Source organism: Stenella coeruleoalba (genome assembly GCF_951394435.1).
Source record: "Stenella coeruleoalba genome assembly, chromosome: 5".
Classification (NCBI taxonomy): Eukaryota; Metazoa; Chordata; class Mammalia; order Artiodactyla; family Delphinidae; genus Stenella; species Stenella coeruleoalba.
In genome coordinates this window covers 124,400,638-124,410,392 of record NC_137150.1, presented here as the reverse complement: position 1 = coordinate 124,410,392, position 9,755 = coordinate 124,400,638, and positions in this window count along the sequence as shown.

The window sequence follows — 9,755 nt, the reverse complement described above, 5'->3', positions numbered from 1 at the left end:
AAAGAAATAAAATCTTTGAGTGCATTGGCACAGAAAAAGGGCAGGGGCATAGTTACTTACAGTGGCAATGAATGGATCTCAAGTATGCATGGGAAAGCAACATTAGGGGTACACAAAAATGAAAGAGAATCAACAATATTAATCTTGTTAATAAGGAATTAGAAAAAAAAGTTAAAGGAGTTCAGATTGGTAGATATAGCATAGTCAGTTGACAAAATTCCAGACACCATCTATCCAAAGTCTTAACTTCTAGAACTCATTTATTGGTTTTGACAACTATATGTGTGCCCATGTACACACACACTATTTTATTGATGTATGAATGTAACACATTTTGTATCTTAGTAACTTTGATTAGTTAGGTGCATTAATTATATATGCTAATCAGATGCCAAACTTATCTGTGGTATAGACCGATTTCTTCAGAGTAGAGGTGGAGAAATCTGTTACTGTCTGTGGCATTGCCATTCTCCCATATATTTTGTTTAAATCTGAAAGCTACTTTTAATACTTAATTCTCTTTGACAACCACTTCTAGTAGATCTTCATGATCTGTCAATTAATACTTTAGTCAAAGAAATCTATCCCTTCCTTTAAACACCAGCTCTCACCACAATAGCTAGATTGATACAATCTCTACTTTAAGGATTTATCAAGCTATATGGAGTCTCCAAATGGACGATGGAAACAAGAATCCCCCAGGAGCAAATTCAGGGACCACAAATTACCTTGGTTGAGGGAGTTCCCCCAGCATGGAATAGGAGTCTAGCAGTTCAGGTAGTTAAATAATTTACCTAACAGAGAAGAAAATTGTCACAATTCCTACATGTGGGATTTCATAATTTACCTCAATCAGTGACAGCAGTTATGTTTCCTACTCTTTCTTTTTCCTAATGACAGTTTTAATTTGGGATTTGCAGAGCCTTTTCTCCTATTGTATATCTGATATCCCTGAGTATGAGAACTTCAATTTTGGTTTATTGACGGTCAGTTTGCAAGGAAATAATGCAAACATTATGAGAGAACTGATTTTGAATTTGAAGTTGGAAACATAATGTGATGAGTCACTTTAGGTTATCTCTCCTGAGGAGGGATGATTGGATTCTATATATGGGATGCAGGTTATGAATGGCAAGCTTAATGCCTTTACACTAATACAAACATCCCAACAAGTATAGCCAAAAATCTCACCCCACAATGCCTTGTCTTAGAGACCTTCCAATTCACTTCCTGCTTTCACGGTGTTCTGTTTTTTTTTTCTTTTTCACTTGCATAACGGAAAAAATAATAATGCCTCTGTATAACTTTGTAGGAAGGATTATGTGAGATAATTTACATGGAATATGACAATGTGTGTAATATATGCTAACTGTTGTGATTAATATTCCTATTATTATAGTTATTCCTGTTCCTTTCAGGCCTGGAGCCCAATCATGCAGCTCAGGAAGATTGTCTGGTCCATCTTTCTTCTTGGGACCTGATACACTTCACAATCTCTCATCCATTCTCTGAAGTCTTGTTTTAAACACACTGAAACTGCTGGGCACATACCACTCCCTGTACCTGAGGATAAAGGTATAATTTAGGGACTTTTGATGTTGCCGTTATTCTCTTGAAAATTCTTGTACTTCTGTCTACCAGGAGGTGTCCAGCCACTTATCGTAATTGTAATTGGTTACTTCCCCCATGCATGTAATGGAGGCCCCAATCATTTCATGATTCCTTAGTCCTCTCTAGTTCTCTATCCCATTCATTACTGCACCTTTTTCAGATCTTCTCCTACCAATTCAGTATCCAAATCCCTCTGTGACCTTGCCTTCATTTACACAGATTTGTTCATTAATTTCAGCAGTAAAATTAAAGCCATTAGGAAGAAAATGATTTCCTACTCTTGAGTCTTAAAATCTACTGGTATTCATTACACTTTTTTTTTTTTTTTACATTCTCTACTCATAAAAACAAAGATATATTATAAGAATGCAATGTACAGTACAGGGAATATAGTCAATATTTGATAATAACTGTGTATGGAGTATACTCTATAAAATATCAAATTACTATGTTGAATATCTGAAAGTAATATAGTATTGTAAGTCAACTATACTTTAATTGAAAAAATGACAGAGATGTATCTTGTCCTCTCTAAAGTTGATCTGACTACATAACCTCTGTATTCCATGGTGTCTTAGTCTGATCTGGCTACTATAACAAAATATTATAGACTGGATGGTTAATAAACAACAGAACTTTATTTCACACAGTTCTGAAGTCTGGGAAGTCCAAGATTAGGGTGCCAGCATGATCAGGTTCTAGTGAAAGCCCTTTTTCAGGTTGTAGACATGGCTGAAAGAGAACTAGCTGGCCCTCTGGTCTCTTCTTATAAGAACACTAATCCTTTCATGAAGAATACATCTTTGTAAGCTAATTACCACCCAAAGTCCCCACCTCCAAATACCATCCTAACCACTCTCTCCATACTTGTCTGCAATAGAACCCATTTCTATAGGCTCTATCTGAATGTGTCATCTCCTTTATCAGTGAATATATTACCTTTTTTTTTTTTTTTTTGCGGTACCCGGGCTTCTCACTGCTGTGGCCTCTCCCGTTGAGGAGCACATGCTCCAGACGTGCAGGCCCAGCGGCTATGGCTCACGGGTCCAGCCGCTGTGCAGCATGTGGGATCTTCCCAGACCGGGGCGCGAACCCATGTCCCCTGCATTGGCAGGCGGACTCTCAACTACTGCGCCACCAGGGAAGCCCTATATTGCATTTTTAATTAGTGGCATTCCTCACTATTTACCTCCAAAATATGATTTCATATCATGACCATGTATATCGTATTGTTCATTATCAAATCTGAAACACATTGCACAATATATTAATGAAACTGAAAGAATAAAAGGATAAATAATGTAACATAGTCCTCCTCCTACTCATACCAGTTTCTCTCCTTTTCCACACCAGCTGCCACAGTTGAGTCTTCATTCTTAATCTTTACAGGCTACAAAAATAGTGGGTGATAAATCTCGAAAGACATTAGAATCAAATAATAGACAGTGTTGAATATTAGAGCACACAGATTATACTCAGTTTGTTAGTAAATGGCAAGTGAATGGGACATTTTAAGTAGTCATCACTAAAAAGATGCCAAAATCATGAATTTAGGTTCCATGCTGGGGCCAGTCAATTAAAGAAAACTGAAATAACCACTGCATTAATGTCATTCTTAGCAGAAATATGTGTCTGGTGCTAATCCCTGAATTATTTAACAGAAGACACTATGAAGTCAGGATGATGGAATATGCTCTGCACTCATTAACTTGGCAGACAACGTTAAACAAGAGGGAGAAGGAAGGTAGCTAAAAATGTAGAAGATAAAATCACCATTCAAAGTGACCTTGTTGAATGCAAAAACACATGGGAAAAAAATGCAGTCAAGATAAGATGAGGGTAGTATATCTGAAGAGAAAAATATTTTTTCAATGCAAAAATACAAGAAATGCAAGTGTGGTAGAAAGATAGCAAAGTGTCATAACAGATAAGAAACTAACCATGATCAGTGCTGCAGCCCTGGGGAAAGCAAACAGTGCTGAATTCTTAAATAGGAACCCTGCATCAAGAAATCACGAGGTAATTCTCATATTACTTTCATCAGGGACTTGTTTTTGTAATCAAAATTAATGCTGTGGTGGGAAATGCAGAGAGAGTTCAGACAAAGACAATGGAGGTGGCTTAAGGTTTAAAATTAGTTATAAAGAAAAAGCAAAGAAAGGACTACTCCAGAGATGACAACACTGAGAGAAGACAGATGTAACATAGTACGAAAGAGCGCCCCTGTAAAAGATGGTGCCCAGGTGATCTCCACCAAAACCTATCACATGAAAAAGAATGAAAGGCAAATGTAAGCAAGATATGGTGAGTATTTCTAAGAGTTGATAAAATGCACTAGCAGGAGATACTACAAAGATAAAGATTAAAATTGATTTTTCTTTGAACAACTTAAATAAAATCCTATCTAACTGAGGATAGCCTAAATTGCCTTCAATTTACTCCTAATCTTCATAGAAATGTGGATGCTATTATTTTAATATCGATTCTGACAAGCTGTTAAAAAAGCGGCAATCTCCAGGATAGAGCTTTGTAAAAAGTACAAGTGATAACAGTGTGGACAAAGCCAGATAATGGAAAACAGTGAGTCAGATATGGCACAAGGCAATGAGCATCGGCTTTACAGACCTTAGACACAGTGATGATAATTAGTAGTGACGACAGCTCACTTTGTAAGGTGCCCAGCTGAGCACACTGACTGCACATCATTAATTTTCTTAGTGACTCTCCGTGTAGGCAACATTATCATCTCCAGTTTACAATGTGGAAATTGAGGTTTGTTAGGTGAATCACTAGGCCTGATGATGGCAGTGTTTAAATGATGAGGGAAGGGGGACAAACATTTATTAATTCTGTGAATTTAATAGCTTTCATACAAGGAAAAAAAGTCACTTAACACTGGGAACAACATACAGTTTAGAATAGATTATTCCACACTTTTAAAATAATTAAAACATAAATCTGTTAAAACTAAAACTATATGAGTTATTCAAAAAATGCAAAGATGATTGTGAAAATACTACTTTTGTTATAACATTGTTCATAGAATGTCTTGGATTTGTTTGTATCTTTCTCTCTTTTCTTTTTAACTTAAAAGGACTGCACTAAAAATCATAGTTTTTACCCTTTACAGTCTTGGATATAGGGCAGGAGAGATCAGAGACAGACCTTAGCCCTGAAAATAGTAAATGAAAAAGTTATGAGAACTGTACTAGTCAAGGTTCTCCAGAGAAACAGAACAAATAGGAGATATAGGAGGAGAGAGAGAGAGTTAAGAAATTGGCTCGCGTGATAATTGCAGAGGCTTGGTGAGTCCAAAATCTGATGGGAGAGGTTGTCAGGCTAGAGACTCAGTTGCAGTTCATGTCCAAAAGCAGTCTGCTGACAACCAGGAAGAACCAGTGCTGCAGATGAAGCCCAAAGGCAGTCTGCTGGCTGAATCCCCTCATGCTTGGGTAAGGTCAAATCCTTTGTTTGGGTTTTCAGCTGATTGGAGGCCTAAACTCCACATTATGGAGGGCAATCTTCTTTCCTCACAGTCCACCAATTTAAGTGTAAATCTCATCCAAAAACACCCTCGCAGAAACATCCAGAATAATGTTTGATTAAATATATGGGCACTGTGGCTCAAACCAAATTAACATATAAAATTAACCATTATAAGAGCACCATTTTCTTTTGAAAGAAATACAACTTTCCTATGATATTACCTCATTAATTATTCACTTTAGAAAATATGACAGGCAAATTTATTTACTTATTTGTTTTGTTTATTATCTGAGAAATATAAATTTTCTGTGTCATCTCAGTTTTGATATAGTGTCTTTAACATCAGCTGATATTAAGCTAGTTTCTCTAATATTTCTGTAAGATTGGTCAATATCTGCACATTGATTGAAGAAGTAAAAGCCTAAGTTACACCAGGGGCTGAGAAAGCTAAGCACAGCTTCCCATAGCAAGTGCTCTGTGTCCATAGAAATGTGTTCTATGGAAATGGTTCTCTTGTACTTTTTCTTTCCTCTGTGTTCTTTTTTTTTTTTTTTCCCTCTGTGTTCTTAATATCAAAGTTTAGGGAACCATTTGAGAGAAACTGCCTCTAGAGAAGCATCTTTATAAAAAAAAATTCCTGCTATCTTTCCAGCTCAAATAAAAATCAGAAAACCACAGAAATTTAAATTCACAAACATAATTTTTATTATAAAATTAGTGTAGTGATATAGAAATTTTTGAAAATAGGGCTTCCCTGGTGGAGCAGTGGTCGAGTCCGCCTGCCGATGCAGGGGACATGGGTTCATGCCCCGGTCCGGGAAGATCCCACATGCCGTGGAGCGGCTGGGCCCGTGAGCCATGGCCGCTGAGCCTGCGCATCGGGAGCCTGTGTTCCTCAACAGGAGAGGCTACAGCAGTGAGAGACCTGCGTACCGCAAAAAAAAAAAAAAAAAAAAGAAAGAAAGAAAATCTACCATAATTTTACTATTCTACAATATGACTTTACTATTTTGATTTTTTCAGTTCTAAATAAAACATAATCAAAAAATATTGAATGCAAAATTGTACAGAAGAATAAAGAAGAGATAGAAAAATATTAAAATTTATACTTAATATAGACTTTGCTCCATAATATAAATTTATAGTGTTCATTTTTATATTCTAAATCATAACTTGATATTCTCTGTTGCCTCCTCCATAATTTATACTTTGAAGAGAAACATTTTCTGTTGAAATATTGTGATATTTCATCAGTAGTTTCCAAATGTTTTTCCTGATATTCTTTTGAGAAAAAAAATATAATTTTCATAATGACTTTTACTAATAAATAGTAATGGGCTTTGATTTTTTAAGATATGTAAAGCCCCTTTTATTTACTATTTTAGAATAATTCTTTCATTTAAGAAATATTCAGTGAAGTAGAATATATTACTATTTTCTACATTTAAGTTATCTAAATCTTATTTCCTCTTTCATGGTTTGCAAGGAAACTTTTCATCGACATAACAGACTGAGCTGATATGAGTAAGTTACCTTTTCAGTTTCAAGCATATAAAAGTTTACACAATATATTTCACATTGTAGAACAAAGCTTTTAGTACAAAGCAAAATAAAAGTAATATTTAGGTGTCAGGATTTAGAGAACCATTTAAATCAAAGCCATGAGAGAACACTAAAGATACTCAACCTTGGATGTGGACCATGGGTCTGGGTACTGAGATCCAATGTCCTACCATATCCAGGTCCAGCGGAAAACTCTATTTCCTTGACAAATCTATGAAGTTAGTCCCATCTGTAAAATGGAGATTTAAATATCCTGCTCACCAACTCAAGGAATCATCACATGAGTTAGACATCTGCTTGAGGTAGTGTGTATAAAAGGAATTATCCATTAAAATCCAAGCCCTTTCCCTATGTCTTAAATGGGTAACACTTAAAGTAACAAATTATTGTTACCTGTGAGGTTTATCAGCCCTGAGCTGAGAAGTTAACATGCTTCTCTATAATTACAAAAAGATTTAGGTCTCCTACAGCTCACAACAAATATTACTCCTTTACACATTCTCAACCCAGATAGCTATGGCACCTTAGAAAAACAATTTCCTCTAAAGAAAAGATCACATAACAAGTACATATACTTATATACCTACATACTTATATAGAGAAACAGAGGGAACAAAATCATTGTGAGAGCCATGGATGTAACAAATGGCAGAATACAGTTGGTCCTCTGTATCCATGGGTTCCACATCCACAGATTCAACCAACCACAGCTGAATCTGTGCATGCAGAACCCACAGATACAGAGGGTCACTTGTACTATGCCATTTCATATAAGGGATTTAAGCATCCAGAAATTTTGGCATTCACAGGGGTCCTGGAGCCAATCCCCCATCCCCCCATATGTTGAGGAACGACTGTGTACATCTGAAGAACTCATGATGTAGCAATATAAATGGCAATTTAAAATATATGTGTCTGAAGCACCCAAAATATTGGAGGAAAACATGTAATCCATAGGACAGAAATAATATATATATATATATATATATTTTTTAAAGAGAGAAGATAAATTTGGAAAAGAACAAGCAGAATAGCAATTCTAGGAATGATAAAATGCAACCACTAAAATAATATTCTAAGAGGACAGGTTTAATCAGTATACTGGTTATAGCTAAAGAGAAAAATCAGTCAATTAGAAGATAGATATTAGGAAACCTTGGCAAATCCATTACAGAGAGATGAAACGTGAGATATATGTGTGAGACAAATTAAAATCCACGCTGAATAGGATGAGAAATCCCATATACTTCTAACAAGAATGTTACACTTAAAGGCACCTTGATAAAACTATTGTAGAACTTCAGTGTTTGGAAGAAACAGGAAAACTTACTGTATTAGTTTGGTAGGGCTGTCATAGCAAAGTACCAAGAACTGAGTGGCTTAAGCAACAGAACTTTGTTTTCTCATAGTTCTAGAGGCTGGACGTCCAAAATGAAGGTGTCAGCAAGGTTAATTTCATTCTGCGGCCTCTCTCCTTGGATTGCAGATTACCATCTCCCTACTGTGTACTCATTTGGTTTTTCCTTTGTGCACATATACCCCTGGTATCTCTTTGTGTGTCAACATTTCCTCTTTTGGTAAGGACACCAGTCAGATTGAATTAAAGCCCCACACTAACAGCCCCCTTTTAAAGTAATCACCCTCTACAGGCTCTATCTCCAAATACAGTCACAGGTACTGGGTGCAAGGACTTAGACATATGATTTTTTTTTTTTTGGTGGGGAAAGAGGGTGCAATTCAGACCACAGCAAAGAACAAAACCAGATTTCTTTAAAGGGACTGAAAATCAGACCATCGTTGCAAAATAATCACCAGGAGGAAATGGCATAATGCCTTCCAAATATGAATGAAAAACAATATCAACTTAGAAATCCATAACCAGAGAGAATATTTTCAAGAAGGAGAAAAAGACGTGAAGAAATAAAAATAAAGTTATTCATACACTATTACTTAAAAATTTACTGGTGGTTGGATTTTTAAAGAAAAAAACTACATTTTGAGGAAGGAATACTATGAAAGTATTAATCTTAACAAAAGAATTTCAAACATTTTTACATCTAAACCATTATTACAAAATAGTGATGATTATGAGGTTGATGACGATGTGATGTAGATAACTTGGAGGTTGTTAAAATTAGATAGGAAAATTGTAGAATAAATAAAGTGCGTGAAAAAATATGATATATAACTGTATGATCTTAATTACATAAAAATGGATGCTTAGTTGTATAGATACACAAATGAAACCTAGGACATATCAAACGATAAACGGCTTGTGATTATGGATGACTTTGTTTTTTGCTTCTTGTATTTTTTGGTGTCTTATTATGCACATGTTAACTTTTAAGAAATAAATGTTATTTTTAAAACAAAATAAATAAAATATAAAATAAAATAAAATGGAAGGTGAAATTTTTTTTCAGCATTTAGTATGCTGAGTTATTTGCCTTGTGCTACTTCTATTTTTTAAGGAGAAAGAAAGAGCTAGTACACATTTTAGATTTTGTTAAGTAAAAATAGTTTTAAAAATTATATTCACAAGAAAATTAAAATTAGAATGTGCAATTTCCAAACTAGCAGAAAATGAAGAGATAATAAAACTGTAATAAATTATGCAAAGATAATTGAAGATGAAAATAAACAAGCAAGAAAGTATGGTAAGAAAGCATGAAATAAGACCATAACAAGAGAAGGGAAAATATCTTCATGTATATGTAGATATGAAGTTGAATAAATAAAGAACAAAATTTATGTAAATTTAATGTAAGTTTTAAAATCCACATAGCAGTACACTGTATTTTGTTTATGGTTATGTGTGTTTATGTGTATATAAAAATAATATATAGTATATATAATATATATTCTGTATTAACATATATATTAAAAACTAACAAATATTGGAAGCGAAATATACATACTAAATTCTAGGGAAAAAGAATGAGAAAAGAAAAAGATGTTGAAGGAGTTAAAGAGAACATTAACTTTTTTTTTTTTTTTTTTGTGGTATGCGGGCCTCTCACTGTTGTGGCCTCTCCCGTTGTGGAGCACAGGCTTCGGACACGCAGGCTCAGCGGCCATGGCTCCCGGGCCCAGCC